Source organism: Apium graveolens, chromosome 8, assembly GCF_009905375.1.
Source record: "Apium graveolens cultivar Ventura chromosome 8, ASM990537v1, whole genome shotgun sequence".
In the NCBI taxonomy this organism is placed as follows: Eukaryota; Viridiplantae; Streptophyta; class Magnoliopsida; order Apiales; family Apiaceae; genus Apium; species Apium graveolens.
Window position 1 is genome coordinate 116,830,474 of NC_133654.1, and position 9,797 is coordinate 116,840,270.

Genomic DNA, 9,797 nt, shown 5'->3' on the forward strand with positions numbered 1-9,797 from the left:
GAGATTTATTATTATTTTGGAGATTTTATACTATTTAATCGTGTTTAGAAATATATTAGTGCTCTGTTTGCAGGTTTATGGATTTTAAGTAATATCTCCTTTTATTATTAATAAGGGGGTGCTACAACTGCCACCCATGATAAGTCCAATAGGAGCAGTGCATCATGCTTCAATGCATCATGTTTAAATGAAAAGTGTTTCGTAGTATATTCACCCGTTACGCTGCAATACTTTAATAAAGGAGCCCAATCAATCCATATCCTTAATAATTCAATTACCCCATTTGACATGGTCACCAATAATCTCAAAATAAATTCTGAATTTACAATAGTGAGAACATTTAAATAATTTAAAATCTAACATATGGATATGTAAAAATATTTAACTATTCACAATATAGAATAGTGAAAGAGGTCCTGCAAAATCAGAACATAACACATTGATATGTTAAATATTTAGGTATTTTAAAAGTAAAATGAGGGCGGAATGCTTGCATTTGTTCCTTACAAACTAAACACTTTATCTCATTTTGACGTCTCAAAGCATCACCATTATGATCTAAAGCTGATGCGGTTTGTATAAGTTTGTTAAATAACAATATTTAAATTTACTATTCATCCATATGTCTTGTTCTGATAATTAAAACATACAACTTAATCATCAAAATGATGATTATTTGACGAACTTCTTGTCTAAAACTACATCATCTACCGTTACCATAACTTGTAGATAATAAAAAAATTATACACAGTAACATGGAACCACGTAGTAATTCATACATAAGATAGGCACATACTTCACGTATCACATATATAACTTTATTGGCCAAATGGTTTAGTTTGATATGTTTAAAACTGAAATCATTTCCATATTAATATCTGACTCATAATCTTTTTTGAAATAAACCACCTTTCGATACAAAATAATATAAGTTGAATGTATTTTTAGTGAAAACTTCATCTTTTCCTCCATCCTTCTAGTTTGTGCTTTTATCTCATTAGTTAAAGAAACTTTGAACATTCTGTTTTCATCAACTTAGAAGGCAACACAAGAAAAAGGGGGGAAGATATTTTTTTGGTCATTGTACTTATTAAATAATTTGGCATGGTATTTCAATGATATGATTTAGAGTGGGTGATCAAAATCCAATGCCACAATAAAATCAACTATATTTTTTTAAGGTTTCAATCTAATCATTAATTTAATTTAATATATATATAATCTTGATGCCATATTATGACCTCATAGGTGTGTGTAGGGAGAAAGAACTCTAATAAATATTTGAATTTATTTCAACCTAGTATTATTTAACACGTAAAAAGTTAAAACCTAAATGAATAACATAGCTAAATTTATATAAAAACTTGATCTAATCTAACATACATACATATAACCATAATATTTATTCACAAACTCTGTAATAAACATACCTACATTTATATAAATTTAAATACTAACTTTGTAAAGGACACACCTACCAGTACTTATAATAATTACATATTTTAACACCAACATTTAACATCTATGGTTAAGAATATACTTTACAATGTGCCAATTTAATACATTAAATCAACAATTGTTTAACACTTTTTGAAAAAAATATTTAATCAAACTAAATATAATATTATTTGGGTGCCAATTTTGTTTTTCTTAATTAGTACAACCTAACTATCTATAAAATATAAACTACTTAATAAATAAAACCTTATACATTATTTTGACTAAACAAACATTAATTTTTACCTATAAATAGTCACTATGAATTTTAATAGAGCACCATAATTTTCCAAAGAATACATGCTTTTGTGACCTATACAATTGATAATTAAACTACTTAACTATTTTATGTTTTATACCTCACAAAATTTATATATCTAAATATAAATATTTTTAATTAAATCAATTAACAATTGGTCTGAACTCTTACATGAAACAAAGAGATATAGATCAATTTGACATTGAAATACGCCCATTATTATCATTTATCATTTATATTATTATTTTATTTTCAACTGTATGACCGAAAAATTATAAATTATAAATTAATATTTAAACACCAAAGATAAATGATAAGAAAAAATTATATACTTATTTTTCTTATTATATTTTTCAAAGTTATTATTTCCTAATGTTTATACACTTAACACAGGAGTACACAAACAACTATTTTTAAAATAATAGTTTTGTGACACCAAAACCCCACCCTTTGCTGATTGAGGTAATCACACCTATATTAACATTACAAACCATAATATAATAATATTAACTAATAACGTTCACTGGAGGCCACTCTATATATGTAAGGACATGGAGTCTCCCGAGTTAATGTTTAGTATTAGTACATTATTACACCTGATGATAATATAAAAAATGTATTATCTATTCTTCTTCATTTTTTAAAATTTTTACCTAATTTTTTGATAACCTAAAATTATTATACATTTATAAAGATATATTTTTCCTACCAATTTCAACTTATATCATCTCTCTATTTATATAAGATAACATTTTTAGCTTTTTAGAAAAAATCAATTCATTCTCATCATTTCATATTATGATTTTAATAATATATTTGTAATTGTTATTAGGATAGGTGGTAGAGAATAATACATAGGCTACTATGAGGGAAGGAACATTGACTCATAATATTGTTCAAAACCAATATTATAGCTAAATATTATCATTATAATTGCCTTTTAGAAAAAAACAAATTAATATCATAATACTAATATCACCACACATATACTACAATATTTTGTCTGTTACAATTTAACTTTAAGTACTTGAATGTTATCCAAGATATTAAATTTGGTGCCAGCAATGGGTTAATACTATTATAAGATTTCAAGTATGCACATATTATATTGTCATCACATATTAATTTCATATAAGTATATTAAACAACATAATCTAATATATTTAACAATTTTACTACAATAATGACTATTTATGGGATCATTAGGGTACATATGCTAGAACACTTTTTCTAAAGAACACAACCTAAAAATAAAAAAATACTTACAATTAAATATTTCACCAACACCATTTAACATATAGGTTTAAATATTTATTTTACAACCACACACTTATGCTAATTTTATATATAACATTAAATTCAATAATTGTTTTAAGAATTTTAGAGGAACAAATTTAGGCAAACTATACATAATATTATTTTGGTGTGAATTTATATATATACATATAATTAAGTTCTATGGACACACCATTAAGTTTTAAGTTGGGGACGTAGATACCATTCATCTTTATTGTTTATCCATTTTTCTTATGGAGGTTACATTACAAAAAAAGAATCAATTATTATTTTAAATTAATAATACTTAAAAAAAATTTGTACATGTGTATCACATAAGGTAGACATGGTTAATCCACTTTAGCACTAGAAATAACCTTAGTTAGTTTGGTTTATTCAATTTGAACTAAAATTTTGAACTAAAATTTCATAATTTAGCAAAGTTAGTTGGTTTATTTGGCCAATAAAAAGTTTAAAAGGTTAATCTGTAAAAAAGTAACAAGTTTATTTGGTGTTTTTGCCTAATAACTCTTTTCTTTTCTAAGGAGAGTGGACCAATAAACCCCCTTCTCCAATCTTAATATAGTATAACTTTTTCATCTTATCATTTATTGGGTTTCATTTTTCTCATCTTTAGTGTAGGTTAATTAAAATTGTTTATAATATTCAAAGGAGCATAACAATTATATCACAATGTAATATGCAAAGTTATAATAAAAATCAAATATCTAAAATTTAATACAAGATAAATAAGTACGCTTATTTATATATTATAATTATTTAAAAGTTTTTATTTTTAATGTTATTATTAATAAAATTTATTTCGTTTAATTTTAATTATAAGAGAATTTGCATTATATGTGAAAGGGTTGAATACTAGGCAATTAATAATTAAAATTATTTAAAATTATTTTTATTTTTTTAATAGTAAATTTATTTTGGTGTAATAAAATTATGAATCACTTTTTCCTTTTTATATTCAATTTTGATAAATATATCAAAAATAAAAAATTCAATCTATGGGTAAAACTTTTTTATCATGTACCCTACATCAAACATATTAATAAATTGCACAATAATTTATTAGTTCATGTTCTACAGTTCATAAGTTCATATAGAGGATACAAGTACATATGCAAGATAATGCATTTTATTTACAAGATAATTCATATAGGTTCTTGTGCTAAAAAATTTGTATTTATGAATTTATTAAATAATTTTTATGTCACACTCTATTATATGACATACTTAATAATATATATTTTAATGATGTTATACTGTATGTCTACATGTTGTTCTTATAAATATAAATTTTATGTTTTGCATGTTAGTTATATTTAAAATTTATTTAAAAGTACTACATTTCAAAATTAAAAATTTAATGTCCCTAGCCCCTTCATGTACATGCGCGTGGACAACACATCTTTTTTAATCTAATGGTGAGTACCAATTATTAGGCGTCACCACAAGAACCCAACTCATATATATATATTTATATTTATATTTATATTTATATATAAAATAAATCTACTAATATTAAATAATTAACTATATTAACAATACTATTTAACATTTAGGTTAGGAGAATATTTTCTAGAGTGAGAAGCTCCTCCTTCTCTCTAGAATTTCAATTTCCTCTAGTTCATGCTATTATCCAGCACTCCTTCCTTCTCTTTCTTGAACCTGAATTTTCTTCCAACCTTCATCTCGGTCCCTTTATTCACTCACTCTATACACACTCTGTACTTTTTGCTTTCCCTCCTCATTACCTACATTTTGTTGATTCACCATGGGTCCCGGAATTATGAAAACTCAGGTAGCATGAACTCGGTGGAATTTTCTAATTTCTTTGGACACAACTACGTGGCTCCCCCTTTGTTAGCTCTTCCAGCAATTGATCATCAAGTATTCTTGGCAGAAGCTGCTCGGAATAGTGAGTGGTCACCTACTACGGCTCAAAGAATTTATGAAGAAACTAGATTAATCTTGGATGGTGGTTCTACTAGGAATGACTCTCGCCCTAGCAAGGATAACTCTCCCAAAGGGTTCTACTAAATCTCAGCCTCTGTGGCAACTAAGAATCCAGGTACAGTTCCTACTAGCCCCCTACCTTGGAAGATTTACATGATAGTGTCTCTGTGCAAAATGGTATACTTACAGTTTATGTTTTAAAGGAGACTGTTTTTGTGTTTGATTCTAGTGCACGCACGGAACCTTTACCAAATAATGATGTTAATACTGAAAATAAGAATACGTGGAGTTCTATTGTACGTAAGAGCATTCCTTCTAAGGAACCCACACCTAATGATGCTGCAAAAATTACTTTTAATGAGGATGGTTCGGAAACAGTTAGACCACCTAATGATTTTCTTGCCAATGCTCGTAAAAATTGGAGTACTAGTATCATAGGGCATTTCATTGGGGGGAGTTTCGATTTAAGTTTTGTGCGTGAGCAAGCTTTCAAGTATTGGAAAAATCATGGCTTGAGCAGAGTGTTTTATAGCTCTAAGGGCTATTTCACTTTCAAATTAAATTCTGAGAAGGACAAGCAGGATGTTCTTAACCTAAATTTGGTTGTTATGGGGATCAAACTCTCTACTTACTACCTTGGATAGAAGCTAACAAATTTAAGAAAAATGTCATAGAATCAGTTCCTTGTTGGTTGAAACTGGAAGATGTTCCCCATTCATATTGGTCTCGGGATGGTCTTACTCACATTGCAAAGGTAGTCGGTTTTCCATTGATATTTAATAAAACATCTGCAAGATTTGAGCCCACTAAGTATGCATCTGTTCAGGTGATATTTTCCTATTCTAGCCCAAGGCCGAACTTTGTTTGGCTGCCAGTTCAAGATGAGTTTGGTGAGGAGGAATTAGTGAAGGTTAACATAGTTTACCCACAGTTACCTTACTCTTGCAGCCACTGTAAAGCATTTGGGCACTCCTTCTCGAGTTGTGCTCATAACCCTAATGTTGTCAAACCGAATCCTAGACCAAGACCTGGGGGAGCTACTCAGGGTGCTTCAAAATTGGCAAAGAAAAATCAGCCTTCCAACAAATTAGCCCAAGTACAACATGATGGTCCTAGTGTTACTACTAATGTAAACAATGAAGATATTAACCCTGTGGTTTTTGGTGAATTCTTGGGCTGTGATCTGGTATTGGATGGTGATCAGACTCTTGAGGATGTTCAGCAACATGAAGGTATCATCTATACGAACTACAAAACATGAACTAATAACAAATTATTTTGTAATTTAGTAATATGTTTGATGTAGGGTACATGATAAAAAAATTTACCCATAAATTGAATTTTTTATTTTTGATATATTTATCAAAATTGAATACAAAAAAGGAAAAAGTGATTAATAATTTTACTACACCAAAATAAATTTACTATTAAAAAATAAAAATTATTTTAAATAATTTTGATTATCAATTGCCTGGATGGTAAATAATATAGTAAAAATGTAAAAGAAAATAGTATTCAACCCTTTCACATATAATTCAAATTCTCTTCTAATTGAAATTTAATAAAACAAATTTTATTAACAATAACACTAAAAATAAAAACTTTTGAATAAATTATAATATATGAATAACCCTACTTATTTATCTTGTAAAGACTTTGACCCTCATCTTATAACTAAGTTTTATTGGTTTAACTGTAGATATATATTGTGATTGACTCCACATGTGGCGATATTATGCCAATTCAAGTTTTGATTGACTCCGATCAACCATATAAGACATAAGCTATTGAAATTTGAACTCACTAACTCTGTCAATAACTAATATACCCCAAATTTTTAACATATTAGAAACTAATTTGTGGAAACACTATATGTGATTATAAATTAATAAACTTGAAATTAGAAAGAAATGATTCATTAATACCACTTTTCAAATAATATTCTTTTCCTATTTGGAGATTATATAGAACTAATTAAAAACCAACAACGTAGTAATGAAATATATACATTTAAAAAAAATTAAATAATCTAATGGATGTTGTAGGAGAATAGTTTTTTATTTATAAAATCGCCACTTGTAAAAAGTATGAATTATAATGATTAAATAAATATATTTTAATATATGTATGCATACAAATAATGTAGAATCATTGTTTAATCTTTTATGAAGGAATGAAGATAGAAGAAATTGTGGGCAAGATATTTTGTTCTTTATTTTACTTATTAAAGGGTTTGGCATGGTATTTTCCTTGATGATCAAAATCAAACCCCCAATTCAAATTAAATATATTAGTTTTAAGTGTTCAATCTAATATTTAGTAGTTTATGTAATTACTTAGTTTTGATGATCAAAACACAGCAACCCATTATATTGTTATTTAAGAATATTTGTAGGATATATCAGTTTAATGCCTTTGTTGTTTAATTATCATGACAGCAAGCTGTCATACGACAGTAATCTATCTCAGCAAGCTATGATCAAGATATTCAGAATAACAGCAAGCCAAGATGAACAGTCCAGAATTAACATGGAAGTCGATTTGTATTATTCAATTTGTATTGATTAGCTGCTGGATAGTTGGGTAAGGGAAACAAGGATTTGGTGAACTAGTGCTAGAGAAGTTTGTACTACGGGGTAGTATAGTACTTAGACGCAGGTTCAGAAACAGGGTTTCAACAAGCCATTATCAGCAGCTGGGATAAAGGGAGATATATTATTGTATATTGTAGTTATAAACTTTTTGTGATTCAATAATATATTCTCTTACCAAGTTGGTAAGGGACTAGCATGTAGACCATATGGGATTAGGGGTCGAGCCTGGCTAAAATTCTTGTGTGTTCTTGATACCTTTCTGCATATTATATTATGTACTGCATTTAGTCATCTCAACTTACCATCATTGTCAGATTATTGAACTGTTTATAAAATCTCAGTAAGTTATTATCGGGTAAAATTTAAAACTAATCTCAGTAAGCCATAATCACCTATTCACCCCCCTCTAGGTATATTTTCAGTTGGTATCGGAGCATTGTTATAATAATCTTTCTATAACAGGAATAGTATTCAATCGAAATGGCTGACAAATATCTCGAAGGAACCTCGGATTACCGAGCACCTCTCTTGCTTGGTACAAAAAACTACAACTAATGGAAAGGTCGTATGGAAGTCTACCTATCCAGGGAGCCACTAGCATTGAGAGTTGTTCAGAAGGGTCCATTCGAGTTCAAGGACAAAGATGGAGATTGAAGAAAGGGATGAATGTTTGGAGCTGTTCAAACTCAGAGAATCAATAAATACAGAACCTACAATTCAAGTAGAAGAACCATCTCAACAAGCTGAAATCATAAGTCAGCAAGCTGAAAAGATTGATTTGCTCACAAAGGAAGTTGAGGATCTGAAAAGGGGAATGAGATCTTTTGCTCAAGGAGAAAAGAGTCTCAAATCAATGATGAACAACACAAATATTCCATTGGTCAGAGAAGGAATTGGAATGAATTCGAACAAAAAGGACAAAGCTCTAAGATATGAGGGAAAACATTGCATACCCTATGATTATGTTGTGCCTTGGAAGATATGCAACAAATATGGAAAGAAACGGCATCTGGAAAAACATTGCAGAGTTCAGAATGGACAGAAATCATACCCTGGTGGAAACAAACAGAAAACAACATACTATGGTCAGAATGGCAGAACAAAGACAACATACTATCATCAAGATGGCAGAGTTAAATCACCCATATTTATCCAAAAATGGATAAAGAAATCTGATTTACATGTTTTATATATTTTATCTGCTAACCATGTTGGACCCAACAAACTTTGGGTACCAAAAGGTTAAGTTGTCTTATTTATTTTGTAGATGTGTCTTGCCACTCGAGTCAAATCAACTCAATGGATCTTGGATAGCGGATGTACTAGGCATATGAGTGGAGACAAAGCACAATTCTTGAGTCTTCAGATGAAAAAGGGTGGAAGAGTGACTATTTGTGATAGCAAAACTCTTTAAATCCATGGAAAAGGTAAATTAGGTAATAAACACATTTCAATTGATAAAGTCCAATATGTTAAAGGCGTAAAATATAATCTGCTTAGTATAAGTCAGTTATATGATGATGGACATAAGGTTGATTTTGGTATTGAGAAGTTTATTATTACCATTGGTACTAACAAAGTCCCCCTAGTTGCTAGAAGGGAAGGAAATATATATATATATATATATATATATATATTGGACTTTAAGTTGCAGAAAACAGCTTGTTGTCTTGCTACAATAGACACGGATCTTTATGTTTGGCATAGAAGATTGGGTCATGCTCACATGGACTTGCTTAATAAGCTTTCAAAGAAGAAACTGGTCAGAGGTTTACCCAAAATCAAGTATGTCAAGACTGAGGTGTATTCGGCATGCCAATTATTCAAGCAAATTAGAAGTACTCACATAGCAAAAAAGATGGTATCTACTTCTAAACCCTTAGAACTTTTGCATTTAGACTTATTTGGTCCAGAAGCTTATAAAAGTATTGGTGGTAAGCAATATGGTTTTGTAATTGTTGATGATTATTCTCATTTTACATGGGTATTGTTTCTTCGTACTAAGGATGCTGCTTTTATTGAGTTTGAAAAACTAATTAAGTTACTTGAGAATAAGCTCAATACAAAGCTTGTAGGTATAAGGAGTGATGGAGGTGGAGAATTCAAAAAAGTCTTTATTTCTTATTGTGAAGAAAGAGGAATATCACACGAATTCTCGGCTCCAAGGACTCCACAACAAAATGGTGTGGTAGAAAGAAAGA